We start from the raw sequence: 16,067 nt of genomic DNA on the forward strand, positions 1-16,067 counted from the left end.
TTTATGTTTGGAATCGTGTTCCACAGGGGTACACGGAAAGTCCATCGATCTTTAATCAGATTTTGAAAAAGTGTCTCGAATCACTGGTGCGGCTCGGACAGTCTGTTTTGGTGCACTACATCAATGACTTATTAGTAGCATCGAAAACCAGAAATGACTGCATTGTCGATTCAATTGCATTATTGAATCATTTGACATAAAGTGTCCCCTGATAAATTGCAGTATTGTACAACCTCAGTTAAATATTTGGGACACCAAATAGAAAGAGGGGTCAGAAGAGTGACTTCAGAAAGAATCAAAATAATTAGAAACATGAAACTACCGCAGACTCAGAAGGAAATTAGGATGTTTCTTGGAGTTGTTGGTTACTGCAGGCAGTGGATTGTGGGATTTGCAGTACTAGCAAATCCATTGATTCAACTGACAAAGAAATGGGCAAAAGATCCAGTCCAATGGGATGATGAAAGCATGACTGCTTTCCTAAAATTACGCAACTGTCTGTGCGAGGCTCCAGCATTAGGGGTGCCTGATTACTCAAAAGAATTTGCATTGTTTTGTGACCCTAGAGACAATTGTGCTCTCTCAGTCCTAACACAGACCCATGGATTAAAGTGACGTCCTGTGGCATATTTTTCTGCCACCTTGGACCCCGTGGCATCAGCACTGCCAGGGTACCTAAAATCTGTAGCTGCAACTTGCATGAGCCTTGAACAAAGTGAATCCATTGTCATGGGACACCCTGTAACAGTGTATGTCCCACATGCAGTCGTGATTCCGTTAACCAGAATACGCACTCAGTACCTAACTCTGTTGTAAACGTATCTAGGACCCTATTTAAATATTCCCAGTTTATGCCCTTATGTGGTTATATCGAATCATATCCTTATAAAGGCATAAGAATCATACCCATATTAAGTCATAGCCAATGCAGTCCAAATACGGCAAGGCTACTCCCATAAACTCCTAGAAAGCACAACGTGTTCTTAAACAAGCCAAGCCTCCAGCAGCCCGGGAATTCCCCCTGCTTCTGTATTGATTTGTTCTAGAACTCCTGGAGTCCTGAAAGAACTGCGAGTTCTTAGTGACGTCTTATGTCCAACCTTACGTCAAACTCGGCACCTTCCAGGTATAAATATACCAGCATCTGCCTTAGCAAAACACACGGTGGTTTGGAGCAGATCGGCTATCTACTTGCCCGACGCCCTGCTGAAGCGAGTGCCGAAGGAAGCCGACCCTCCCATTGACGCACTGAGGGAGACGCTGTCTTTTCTCCTGCCGAGAAATCCAGCTCCAGTGTTTCCCTGTCACCCTCGCAGGTTACTGGGAGATCGAGTCCTGAGAACGAGATACAAGACGTCCTTCATTCTATAAACAAGGTATGGAGCTGATTAGACCCTCAGAGAATTCTTGATTCAGATTCTTGGCAAAACTATCTTAACTCAAACTGTAGCTCACTAACTCCTTCCCACGTACTAGGCTTAGGTTAGGTACACAGGGGTAGGCGTATCTTAGAAGCACCAGTTGAGTACGTTTAGTTATGATTTTATCATTGTATGTATTTTAACCATTTTAAACACCGTATGGCTCAGAAACCATACCATGCTTTTACAGTATTACTTTGTAATACTCCTTTTACTGTACGCACCTTACTTTATGATAAGTATTGCAATTGTGACAACTCACTTCTCTTGCATGAGAAAGAAGACTGTTCAATAAATAACCTCTTTTATTGAAAACGCCTGTCTCTCTGTTTCTCTGCACTTCTGGTGAAACTAAGCATGCACGGTTGACTGAGTGAAATAGCTATTGTTTCCGCGACTCTGGAGATATACTCCTTATTCTGGAGGGAGCAAAGTTGTCATGTTTATGCGGTTGTCAGAAACTAATCCCTTCTTGTCTATTCAGGAAAGTTAACACCTTCTTGTTTACTCGAGAAAGTTTCTAGTGACCTCTGAGCTAGCTGGCATTCATAATGAAGTCTAACATATTCAATAGAGACCTAGTCGACCTCAGTCCTACGTCTAAACTATCGTTTATGTTATTACAATGCGCAGAGCCCATTGGGAATATAGGAACTACACTACATGGCGCCCAACATGGGGCGCCATGTAGTGTAGTTCCTATATTCCCAATAGGCTCTGCGCATTGGAATAACAAACAATAGTTTAGACGATTGACTGAGTGAAATAGCTATCTATTGTTTCTGCGACTCTGCACCCTCCAGAATAAGGAGTATATCTCCAAAGTTGTCATGTTTATGCGGTTGTCAGAAACGAATCCCTTCTTATCTAATCAGGAAAGTTAACACCTTCTTGTTTACTCGAGAAAGTTTCTAGTGACCTCTGAGCTAGCTGGCATTCATAATTAAGTCTAACATATTCAATAGAGACCTAGTCGACCTCAGTCCTACATCTAAACTATCGTTTATGTTATTCCAATGCGCAGAGCCTATTGGGAATATAGGAACTACACTACAACTCCTAGTCAGCTAGGTGCAGAAAACGTGACGTGACAATAGTCAGGTGTACTGTCTTAAATCTGGCAACCCTGTTACCAAACTCACATTTTGAAGAAGTGAAAAATGAAGTCTAACATGATTGTATTGACCTCACTGAATACAGTCCTAAACCACACCCAGACATACAAGAAGAACCTCTAAGAGATCCCGGACATGAGCTATTTGTGGATGGCTAATGTATGCGTCATGGGGAAGGAGGATTGAGTGCTGCTTATGCTGTATGTACATTGTCTGGTATAGTTGAGGCATCCTATTTACCAGGAGTCAAATCTGCACAAGTAGCCAAATTGATTGGTTTAATAAAAGCGTGCAAAATTGGCAAAAATTGGAAATTAACCATTTATACTGACAGCCAGTATGGTTACGGGGTTGTGCATGACTTTGGCCAGCTGTGGATGCAAAGGGAGTTCATGACTTCTTCAGGAACCCCTATTAAAAATTTACATTTTTTAAAAGAACTACTTGAAGCAATTCAATTGCCAAAAGAAGTGGCCGTGGTCAAGTGTGCTGCTCACCAATCTGGAAATTACAAAGTGAAGGCTGGTAATCGTTATGCTGACCAGGTGGCCCAACATTGTGCCAAGTATAAAATGGCAGTAAACAAGAAAATAGATGGATGTGGATTCAGCTGCCAACTTATGCTGCTAGGGGGTGTAAATATATGGGAGGAAGTGAGAGATCTACAAAACGAAGCAGAACCCAAAGAAAAGGAAGTATGGGAGAGAATAGGGTGTCAGAGAAGACCTGAAGATGGTGTGATAGTCTATCTGGATGGGAAACCGTGTTACCTGACTGTGTGCTTGCACCCATGGCCAGGATGCATCACGGGGACACACAGATAGGCAGAGATGCAATTATAAGACTGTTTAGACAGGATTGGTTTAGCCCAAGGTTCAGGAATGTAGCAGACAGTCTTTGCCAGAGATGTTCAACTTGTCAACAAATGAACCCTGGTAGGAAAACTGTGGTTTGCCCTGGGAATATAGGAAAGGCAGAAAGACCATTCAGAAGACTCCAACTTGATTTCATTCAGTTACCTGCTTGTCAAGGATTAAAATATGTTCTTGTCATTGTAGGTCTGTTTTCCAAATTGGCAGAAGCATATCCGATCAGGAGGAATGACACCCTAACTGTAGCCAAACTCCTTTTAAGAGAACTCATTCCTAGGTTTGGTTTTCCAGTAACGATTGAATCAGACCGAGGGTCTCATTTTAATAATGAAATAATTCGATTAATTTGTGAAGCATTCAAAATTGAGCAAACACTGCACTGTGCATACTGCCCAGAGGCTTCTGGAGTGGTAGAACAAATGAATGGCACAATCAAATCAAGATTGGTAAAGATGTGTGAATCTACCCGATTAGAATGGCCTGATGCTTTTCCTCTTGTCCTGATGGGACTCAGAAGCATACCAGACAAGAAAACAGGCTGAGTCCCCATGAGATACTCATGGAAAGGACAATGAGGCAAGCATGTGTGCCAGGACAGCAAGCTGTTAAATATAGCTGATGATTTGGTGTTGGAGTACCGCAAAGAGTTGGCTGACCAAGTGCATTCTATCACTCACCAGGTTGGGGAACACGCTGCGGCCAGACATTTGACTCCAGCACATGATTTGAATCCAGGAGATTGGGTAGTGATAAAAGATCACACCCGGGAATCTTGCTTAGCACCATGGAGGGGAGAACCACACCAAGTAATATTGGTTACCACCAAAGCTGTAAAGTGCAAAGGAATTCCAAACTGGATTCATGCCAGTCACACTAAAAGAGTAACTGAACTTGACGAAGTAGAAGCTGAAGGTTGTGCAGCTGAGGGGCCTCAAGTGATAGATCCTGAGGTAGCTGATGAAGAACAACCGAGCACCAGTCAGGATGAATGGATTTCAATAGTCGACATACCTGAAGTGACGATAAGAACAAGAAGCCAAACGAATTTAGATAGCCAGAGTGATAGTGAGGATGAGACAGGAATAGAAGAAAACACTCAGATCACCGAAACAAAAGCAATTATAAAATCTGAGGAGGACCAGATAAGGAAAGAGCAATGTCCTCAGACAGTCTGAGTAGGGACAGATAGGTACGAGAAAAACGCTTAGGCAGAAGACAATCAAGAAATCATAAGACCTGAGTAGGACCAGACAGGTATAGAAAAACGTGTTCAAGAAGAAGAAGAAGAAGAAGAAGAAGGAGAACAAAGCAAAAGTCAAAGCCAAATCCAACAAACTCCTGAACAAGGCCAGAATAGTATAGAAGAACCCATCCAGGCAGAAACGGAAGAGGTAATAAGCCCTGGACAAGGTCAGATAGAAAGGAATTTTGAAAAAGACGAAAATCAAAGTATGCCACAACTTAATGAAAACAAAAGAACATCTGAAGCATCTGAAAGCACAGTGCCGGCTAAGAGGCTCAGAAAAGGTGATGGTTGGCCTAGATTTGTCAAGAGATTAAAATATCGCCTTAAGACAATAAATGAAGAACCAGACCAATGCATACATATTGCAGCAATAACAATATAACACTAGAATATACGATAGCAATGTGATAGCAATGCATACAGTGTAGTAAGCCAATAATAAAACAATAAGATAAAATAAAATTAGAGCCTGCAGTAAAAGGCAATGACTAGTCCATGATGGCCGCTGAGTAGAGAGAGAGGTCAGTCTAAAATGGCCGCCATGTAGGGGGTCTGGAGACGCTAGTCCTTTTTTGTTGTTATTGCTTGTGAGCAGGGTGGAGAGGTTCCAGGTTCCGTTTGAAGCAAGCCCAGTTCCAAGCTAGATATGAGGTAGCGTTCGTTGTGTCACAGGTGAAGGAAAGGTGTCATGTGTACCAGTTATGGAGAAAGTGCCAAATACGATTAGAAATAGCCTGAGGAGTCCAGTTCTTAGTACATATGGTGCAAAAGAATGATTAGCCAAGATGGTGGTCCGAGGGGGAGACTGTATCAAAATGGCCACCACATATGGGGAGAAGAGACATTAGTCCTCTATTTATTTCCATGCTTTGTGAGCAGTGAGATCAGACATTTAGTCCTCTTTTTATTTCCATGCTTGTGAGCAGTGAGATCAGTTTCGTTTCTCACGCTGTGGGGGAGACTCATCCCGATGGACTCTCGTGGGCACAGTAGGTGATTTATGGCCTTAGGTTCTTGTTTTTCCGACCCCCGCCATTTTGTACAAGTACAAGTACAATACAGTTCAGAACCAGGAAAATGTACATAAATACCTTCTCTTGTAGTCAAAGACTGTGTCCGCTGCACGCTAATGTGCTCCACCAGTGTCTGCAACCTATTTCCATGCCGGCGTCCTCTGCTCCTCTCAGCCCTCCAGTCCGTTGGTGTTCCTTTACTGCGGGGCGGGCGGGAGAGGGGAGGGGGGTGATGTCCTCATCCCGGTGTGCGATCGGCGGCTTCTGGGTGGGGGGGGGGGTCCGTTGCTTCAACTCGTGAGTGGAGGCGGGGTCAGGTGTTCGTCCCGCGGTGCTCCCCTGCTGCGCGTGTTGTCCGTTGTTCCCCTGTAGCGGCCAGCATCTGCCAATTTCGAGAGGGGGGGATGGGTCCGGTGCTCGGACCACCTTGGTCCCGGTGCTGCTGGGCTGGTCTGTTGCTTCCGCTACTCCGCGCGGAGAGTGTCTGATGAAAACCTCAGCCGTGGTGTTTCTGGATTCCTCTGTTGTGGCGGTGCTAGCTCGGGACCATCCGCCGAGCCAACTCAGCGGCTCCCCGGGGCTTCAGCTGCGCCGCGATGTGGTGTTTCTGAAGGCACAGGTCTAGTGGCCAGTTGCGATAGCTCCGCAGTCCGAGTGCCGGCTCAGCAGGTCTTGCCTCCTTCAGGTCAGACTCTGTCTCAGTGGGTGTTGTCCGTTGTTGAAGCGAGGGCTTGAATCCAGAGGCTCAGCCGGTTCACGCAGTTTCAGGCTCCGACCTCCTTGAGAGGACCCCTCGGGCAATCCAGTTACTTCCCAATCCTGTTACATGCTCCAGTTACTTTTCTGCTACAAGATCCGGCGAGCTGGTATGTGCTAAACAGGGATAAAGCCCAGAAGGAATCCCCAGCACCAGGAGCTCTTCACGGGAGCTCCTGCCAGGCGGCCATCTTGATTGAACATGGTCCCACCCACAACACGCCTACATCTGCACACACCATCACTCGGAGTTTATCCACCCATCCACCCCATCCCCCCCACGGCAGACACCTCTCCCTTCCCTGCTCCCTCCCCACTCCCACTCACAACGCCATCCCCCTCCCAACACAAGATACAGAACATACCTCCTCCCTTACCCTAGCACCCCCCTCTCTCCCACCTCCTATTCTTAGCCCTCACTACCCTCCTGTCTCCCCCACTGTCTTCAACCTTCACTCACTCTACTACTCACCTGTACCGTCTCCCACTGAAGTCACTACCTATGCTTCCCACCCACCGCCTGCCTCACCTTCACCACTCACACCCCTCGCCCACAAACACGTCCACACCTTGAATACCATCCCACTCATTAGCACCGCGGAACACCTCAGCAACCCTCCTGACCTGACTTTATCCACACTCCAACAAGTCAAAGAGGAAATTTTACAAATCAAAAAAGACGTCCACGCAATCAAAGACCTTCTCTCCTCACAGCCCAGTCTACCTCCCACCATCCCACTACCCTACAAACGACGCACCCTTCCTACATACACTCGCCCCCGACGACACCAGCAATGGTCTACTATCCCCGTTCGCAATAACTCCCACCGCCCCCGTCGTGTTCTCAGCCCCTTGTCGGACCTCGACCTTTGCTCTCTCCTACGCTCTTATGGCCCAGGTCCGGTAAAAGACTTTTCCAATTCGCACATCCCCATACCCACAATTCCCACAAACCCTCTGAGGCTCCCAACACTCAACAACAGAGGCTCCGTCCCTAACAACCTCAGGAAAGTTCCCCTCACACTAGAAAGCTCGACCACCCTTCTCTCTCCCAAACTCAAATGCATCCTACTAAACTGCAGATCGGCCCAGAGACATTCCTCCGACATCGCGGATCTTGTCTCAAATAGGGAGCTAGACCTAGCCATTCTAACGGAAACGTGGCTCACTGAAGCCTCTACCCCGATTATGGACATACTAGTCCCCCCCAATTATCACATCATTAGGCTGGACAGGTCTCCTGGCAAGACGGGCGGGGGAATTGCATGCATTTTTAAGAGCAACCTCTCCGTTACTCAAGTCACCTCCCCCTCCCTTTCCTCCTGTGAACTCCTCTGCCTAGACATCACCAGTGAGGGCAAACAAGTCTGTACTTTACATCTCATCTATCACCCGCCTGGTGACAATCTCATATTCACCCAACAAGTCATGGACCTGATCACTTCCAATGCCGGTCGGCAGACCACTCAAGTCTACCTGGGTGACTTCAATCTCCACTGGAACGATCAGAAAGACACCGTGGTGAATAGTCTCAAAACTTTCCTCAATGCGCTTGACCTCACCCAATTATGCGATAAACCAACACACGACAAAGGCGCGATACTCGATCTCATCATTGCCAAAGAGAACGCTATTCAACTGGAGGCGATTCTACCCTGCGATTGGTCAGATCACCACATTATCACCTTCTTTATCAACGAAAAAGTTAAACCTAACCCTACTCAACCAATCAAATCCAAAACATGGAAAAGGGATTTGAAGAATCTTAACCCCTCCACCCTACCTCCCCACATCGGCAACCTCCTCCTTCCCCCTTCAGGTGCCTCAGATGTTCAATCACTGACTGACCACTACCTTGACTCTATGAATACAATAGTCAATGAAGTCGCCCCTCTGCAACTGAAGAGAGTCTCCACCAAAATCTCTAACCCCTGGTATGATGACAGACTTAATGACGAAAGGCGTAATATGCGAATGGCAGAGCGCACCTGGAGATCGGACCCTTCAGCACTGCATCTCAAAAAGCTTAAGAACAAGAGAAATGCCTACTTTAGGAAAATAAAGCGCACAAAGTCGGACTTCTTCAGCCGCCAGTTGGACCAAGCGAAGAATAGGCCAAGAAAGCTGTTCGAGCTAATCAAGACCCAAACAAAGGCACAACCCACACAATCAAATAGCACAACAAATGACACCCCACACTGTGAAGCCTTCTCTGCTTTCTTTAAACATAAGACTGACAACATAAGAAATGACCTCATCATGGATGTAAATCGATACTCCAACTACACCAGAATGGCAGACACTCAACCTAAAAACAAGGCATCCTGGCAGTACTTCGATACCTATTCGGAAGAAGCTATACACAAACTGCTCTGCACCTTGAAGCCCTCTAATCACCTCACAGACCCTCTACCTGCTAATGCTGTAAAAGACTTTATCCCCTTGCTCCTCCCTCTCTGGACCAAGATCATCAACAGCTCTTTGCAACAAGGACACATTCCAGACTCCCTTAAGGTGGGGCAAGTCACGCCTATACTCAAGAAACCTACAGCTGATCCGTCTGACCTAAACAATTATCGGCCCATCACCAATATCCCCACCCTGGCCAAATTGCTGGAGAAATGTGTCCAACTCCAACTAACAAAACACATTGATCAATTTGACCTCCTCAACCCTCATCAATCAGGCTTCAGAGCGAAACATAGCACGGAAACAGCTATGACACACATAATTGATGACGCCCTCCAAATTCTGGATCGCAATGAGTCCTGCCTCCTCATCCTTCTTGATCTCTCGTCAGCATTTGACACGGTCAAACATGAGAACTTGCTGGAGCTGCTAAGTACTAGAATGGGGCTATCGGGAACTGTTCTCAAATGGTTTTCGTCTTTCCTTCACAACCGGTCTCAGAGGTTCAAGATCGACAATGTGCTATCTACACCTGTGCCTGCAGATCTAGGGGTTCCACAAGGATCCACCCTCTCCCCTACACTGTTCAACCTCGTTATGGAACCCCTCGCCACCTTGCTTCAAGCATCCAATGTTCAATTCCATATGTACGCTGATGACACACAACTCTACCTAAAGTTACAATCCCCGGAAGATATCAAACAGCTGAATTCCACGCTTATTAACACCCAATCTTGGCTGGCCGATAATCACCTCAAACTAAATGCTCTGAAAACTGAGTTCCTACTCATCTCACCCCCGGCGAAAATCTCCACCACCCAAACCTGGCTCAACAACCTAACAGCACTCAATGTCCAACCTACCATCGTGGACTCGGCGAAATCCCTAGGCATCACACTCGACGCCAAGCTCGACATGCAGCAGCACGTCAGCAAAGCCACAAACGCAGCTAATTTCCAAATTAACACGCTGAGGAAAATTAAACCCTTCCTCCCGGCCAAAGACTTCCAAACTGCTGTACAAGCTTTAGTCATCCCTCGAATAGACTACGGAATTGCGACCCTCAGCGGTCTCCCACTATCCACAACAGCACCCTTAAGAGCCTCCCTGAACGCTGCCGCGAGACTCATTACTGGCTCTAGAAAGCATTCGCACATATCCCCAGACTTAAAGTCTCTAAAATGGCTGCCTTTTGAAGCCAGAATACAGCTAAAAATTGCAACTATGACACACGCGGCCGTGCACCACAAGGCACCCAACTACCTCGCTCAAAAGCTGTCTATATCAGGAGGTTCGAGATCCAATAGGAGTACAAAAAATCTACTCCTGAAACCTCGTAGATTCTGGAAAGTGAAAACTTACAAACGCTCCTTCTCAGGAATGGCACCCAGGATCTGGAATGCGCTCCCTCCTGAAACAAGGCTAATCTCCTCCACTGCACTCTTCAAGAAAGAGGTGAAAACAATCCTTCTGGCCAAGATCTCCTGATCGCTACAGATGTTGGTTCAGAGACTCTGCATTGCTTTGTACCACTGCTCAGCCTATCCCCTGGCACTATACTCGACTTGTTGGGGGCACTACTACGCTACTCTCTTACTACCGACCAAGATATGATACACGTTGGTTTACTGATCCACCTGTACACCGTTGTAGTGGGATCAATGACTTGTGCTGTTCTATATTACTTCCTTACCTGATCGTATATGGATTGGTTTTATGTATGTTTTTATTATCCATGTTATTACCATGTTATTGACTATTATACTGTTCCCATTATCTCTGTTTACTCCTACTGCCCCTTCCCTGTCTTTGTGAAGCGCTCTGATATCTGTAAGGAACATGTTCGCGCTATATAAAACTTTGAATAAATAAAATAAATAAATAAGTAGACGAAATAACAAGTCAGTCTGGACCATCTACATAGAAACCCAGAAGGAGAAGTCCACGTTTGACTAGACTAAATAATAAATTCAAAGATCCTGAATGGACCTATATAATTCGAGGACTTTGAGAATCTGGAAATCAGTGATGAAAGTGATGAAGAATTGATTGCTGATCAAATTGACAAAGAAGTGAGACCGACTTGAAACAAATTCAGTTATATTCTGTGCAAAAGTTCCCAAGAGGTGCTATGTCTCCTTAGTCAGAAATGGCTGATAATAGAGTTACTGGAAACTCGAAAAGATATTGTATAAAGACATACTGTAGAATATGCATATGTAGTGTATGAAAGTGCTCATGGCTAGGACTGCCAATAGCAATACCGTACTTAATGGCTGCTAATAAACAGAATGACACTAGTGCACATGGAAAGGTAGATAACCTTAAACAAGACAGAGTAGATTTGGAAGCACCAGATGAGATGGAATTACACCATAGCAGAAATAGCAATGAGACGGATTTGAATGTATTTGCTAACATGTTAGTACATTATGTAGAAACAATGGAAGTTAGTGATTGCTACCTCTGTATGAAATTACCGACATCAGTAGCAGAAGGAGTAACATATCATCTTTTACCACTGACATATGGTATTTCATGCAGTACTTTAGCTAGTTTTTTTGATAGAACTGGAAAGTTACAGTATTATTATTTGAATACAGATGTGATTTTTTCTGAAATTCCTATAAGCAGAACATGAACCCTGTCCTTAGCAGTAGAGACTCACAGTTTATGGGTGAATATTTTCTAACAATGAAAACAATAGATATAGCTGAAGCACATAAAGACAACCTAACGTGTAGATTACATGAAGAGGAAAATATATTTTTGAATCTAGTAGAGAAAAGGAGACAGGATTTCCATAGAAAGGCCTCTGAACCGAAACCCCAGATACCCAAATGGGCTGAAAGGGAGGATTTATTTGCAACTGGTCGAACTGATCAGCGCACGTTCTAGACATAACATATATGCAGCTGTGGACAGCTCAGATACTGGCGCCTTTAATAATACACTGTGTAGGCATGATTGAACACACCTGGAGAACATTCGTATGCTGAGAGCTTGTGCTGAACTCGATGTGATTCACTCCTGCTAATCTCTGAGGTATGGGGTCCCCTATGCAAGCCTAAGAGACCTTCTTTAGTTATAAAATAACCTACTAGCAAGGGAGGGTGAAATATAGGTATATATTTAGCCTGTTTCCATTTAGCATTGTAACATGCTTTCTACCTTTGTATTTTATGGAATAGTAACTATGCTGACAATCTTATTTCTTATCATATGTCTGCTTGTATTAGCTAAGATGCTGCACCTGAGATCATGGCGTTAATATAAACATTTTAAACTTGCTCGTGTCTCCCTTTACTCCCTATTCTGGACTGGTATGAGAGTATAACGAAAGAGTGCTCGTTTCCCACCTTACCTGAGGTACCCTAAGTCGCATGTTCTGGGTTGTCTAATCATTGGTAACTTTGCTTTAGGACGAAGAGCTAATGAGACACTGATGCTAGTCTGGTAGGGGATTTTGGGTACTAAGGTGAGTTTTTGGCACACCCTAATTCACTGAGGTCCTGAGTCTCTCTGCACAGTTCTGTGTCTGAGCAGAATCCCTGCAACATGGCGCCCTAACAGTGGTGGTCTTATTTCATGACGCTTGAGTAGTGCCTATATCAGTCCTTAACCCCTTCACTATTGTTTCCGGTTAACAGTGGTGACGGATAAACCTACCTATAGTTACATAGGTCTTTTCAAGCTTGAATCTTTCAAAACAGTTTCCTTTTGAATTACTACCCAGTTGTGCTACATTGTTTTGCAATGTACCTATCCTGTCTGTGTCATTATGGGTGACATTGACAAACCGCAGCATAGTCGCATTGAGGTCCACAATCATTTTCAGGCTTATAATGTCGCCTTGGAGGGCGTGGTGGTTATTTTAGTGGTGAGGGCTGAGATAGCTTACCCGTTTGAGATTTTCTACTCATGTGTGACATTTCCTGCTGTGGATGCGGCTACTCAGGTATTTCACACTTACACTCACACAGCCGTGCCCGTGGAATTCGTTCCTTACAGGACACAGGAAATTCCAATTTCTGCATGGCAGCACCGTGTTTGGTTTAATGGCGCCCTTCCCCATAGTTTATCGGCGATTAGATTAGGTCCTTTTCCATTCTAGGCGCTTCTTGGCCTGTTTTGGCTGGATTTACCCGCATCCTCGTGCGGGGGCAGTCCCCGTTGCTGAGTTGAAGCCCCTATATACCTCTGCAATTGGAGTTATAAGGCCCCTGGTTCAATATATTACCCGCAATTTCCAAGGCAGGGCCCCTGGTGTTGCGGAGCTCCTAGTTGGACCGAGCAGGATGAAGCTTAGTTCCGTCATGGTTAATGCGGTTATGGGCAAGCCTCCCCAGGATAAGGATGATATGCCTTTCTGGATTGCCGAGAAATGTGACCAGCTGGAAGCAGTTTTCCTAATTCGAGTCCTGTAGAAAAACACAGAATTCTTACAATTAGTTTGCCCAAGGACTTGGTATCAGAACCCGGTGACTGCGAGTCATGGGGAAGAATCTTTGCAGCAGTGTACACGAGGTGCTTCGGCACTCCGTCAATGGCTGTCCTGCCGACGGTTATTAAACGTGTTCAGGATGAACACGGACCTGAGGCTGTGGTTGAATTGGGAATAAGACTCGTTGGCTCATTTGCTGTAGTTATCGATCTCATCCTTTCTAATATAAAGGGAGATGCAGTGAACTTCCAAGTGTCTAATGCCTTGCGCGATGTCCCCGATGCCGATAAACCCTGACAGTTAACGAGAATTATTATGGCGGCTTATAAGACCATAGGCCATAATAGTTTAGGTCTCAAGCCCTTTTCTGCTAAAGATAAAAAACAGACTCAGGGGTCGGAGTCTGAAAAAGACTTTTTTTTTTCCAAAGAAAAATTGGAACAAAAACAAAAAACAGGGAAAACAACAACAGAAACAAGAGTCCCGTCCCGCATCACCAGTGCCTGCGTCTACTGAGTGCTCTCATGACTTGCGCGACCGCGCTACGCTTAAGTCAACTGATCGTTTTCAGGTTCCTGATCAACGTTCTGCTCGTTCTTTACAGGACACATCAGCCTCATCGTCCGGTGGTGGAGGCGGCGGCAGAGGCAGGGGTGGTCAGCAGAGTCACGACCAACCCCGCCCGTAAGACAGAAAAGGCAAGCAGGACGATTCTTCACAGAAAAGATCCCAGTTTCAGAAAAAGAAAGTTGCTACTTTAACAGCGAGATATGCCACAGATAGTGAGAACGCAGCTTCGGAATCAGACGTGGGCGCTGACACTGTTGGACAGCGAGGCGGAGATTACCATAGTGCGAGAGGCCCTGCGTCCACTACTGAAGGTGACAAGCGACTGACAAATTCGTTGTTGTTGAGACAGCTGATACTAGAGTAGCTACCCCTGATAGGTAATTTGAAATCAACCTCTTAACTGAAGGTGACATACAACGTACCATAAAAGGGGTATTTTGGGAAAACCTTACAACTACATATGACATTTTGTTAGCGGAGGCTGACTGGCCCCCACCTTTTGTTCTCACAGCTCTGAGAGGGGAGGAGGTAATCCTCCCTAGTTTTGCGCACACGGTGTCAAAGGAGCATGCGCTGAATTTTGCAGAAGAGTGGGCAAGGCCCTTGCGCCTGCTTTGTACCGTACTCACTGTGGTTGGGATACATTCTCCCCCCAACATGAGATTCCTTTGCGGTCTATGCCATCCTCAACCTCAATATCCCATGCGGCATGAAGCGAAATCCTTGAACAATTGGAATATCAAGGTGTAATTGAAACTTGTGTGTCTCCGATGAATAACCCTCTTTTTACTGTGACCAAGCCGGACGGTTCTTACCATTTGGTATTGGATTACCGGCATCTAAACGTGCATTGCCGTACCTGTGCAGTACAGAATACCCACGGCTCTGCCTTGGTGGATGGTCTTGTGCATAAAAGGTTTAAAACCACACTTGACATATCCAATGTTTTTTTTGCCCACAATCTTTCCAATTTAAGTAATCAATGGACCGCTTTCACCAGTGGTGGCACACAGAAACAATTCAAACGTTTAGCAATGGGCTATAAGAATAGTCCAGGTGTGTTTGCTGCCCGTTTGGTTTGACTTTTAGAGAGAATCGACCCAGATGCGTGTTCGTATGTGGAGGACGTTTGTCTCACAGACGACGAGATATGGGCGCATCTGTGCCACCTTGATCGCATTATTTGCAATTTTGCGGACTTCGGTTAGAAATTTAACTTTGCAAAGGCTCACATTGCAGAGTACACAGTGTTGTTCCTGGGCTATGAGCTCAACAATGAAAGTCGAGGATTGGCTCCTCACTTCTTGGAGAAATGCGCACAACTGCGCGCTCCTACAACACTGCAAAAATTACAATCCTTGCTTGGATTTTTGAATTTTGGGCGTAGCTATATTCCCAAATATGCTCAGCGTATCAAGCCATTATATATGCTTTGATACAAACAAATGTTACCAAATCGTGCTGGCTGCCTGAACATTCGGCCATTTTGCAATCTTTGCAGGCTGATCTTCTAGAATCTAAGTTCTTGCTGACTCGTGATAACCACACCAACCTGGTGATAAGGATCGTCCCTGGGGCGGTGGGTTTTACGTACCTTACTTTTAACGAAGGTGACACAGTACCTATCGCTTACAAGTCACACTTGTACACTTCGGATGAAATGCGGTTTTCCACTGTGGAAAAAGTTTTGACAGCAGTGCAAATGGTGATTCTGAAGGAACACGCACTGTCGCAGGGAAAGCGCATGTTGGTTGTTACCCCTTATCCTGCCTTGGAGGCAGTGACGAAAGCCAGTATACCTAATTATAAAACTTTGCACCCACGGTGGATACAATGGGCGACATCATTGAAGTCTCCGGATGTCACGTTCATTTTTGGCGCCTCCTTTCGGTCGCAGGAGTTCTTGCAGTATGAATACGTTCATCCTGCCCCTTTGACTATGCGCCCTTTGGAGGATTTCCATTGTATCATTTACACTTACGGTACTGCGCAAGTCGCGCATGGGTCTAAGCATGCATACGTCTCAGCTTGCACTATTGTGGTTGGTACCATGGTGAATGGAGAATTCAAGTCCGATGTCGTGCATACACAAACATTAGGGGACTGTACTACCCAGTTAGCGGAGCTCCGTGCTCTGATGCTTGCATTGGAGTACGTAGACCCTAGTGTGACTACTCCTTTTGTGAGTGACTCTTACTACTTGTCCAGTCTTACAATGGCA

At 45.5% G+C, this 16,067-nt stretch overlaps 1 protein-coding gene across 1 annotated transcript in view; it reads right to left on the bottom strand.

Moving 5' to 3' along the window:
• LOC144812334 (NAD-dependent protein deacetylase sirtuin-3-like) overlaps positions 1 to 16,067 on the bottom strand; it is a 401,094-nt gene that overhangs the window by 297,088 nt on the left and 87,939 nt on the right. The window lies entirely within an intron of this gene.

The sequence above is a fragment of the Lissotriton helveticus genome, chromosome 1_1 (assembly GCF_964261635.1).
Source record: "Lissotriton helveticus chromosome 1_1, aLisHel1.1, whole genome shotgun sequence".
In the NCBI taxonomy this organism is placed as follows: domain Eukaryota; kingdom Metazoa; phylum Chordata; class Amphibia; order Caudata; family Salamandridae; genus Lissotriton; species Lissotriton helveticus.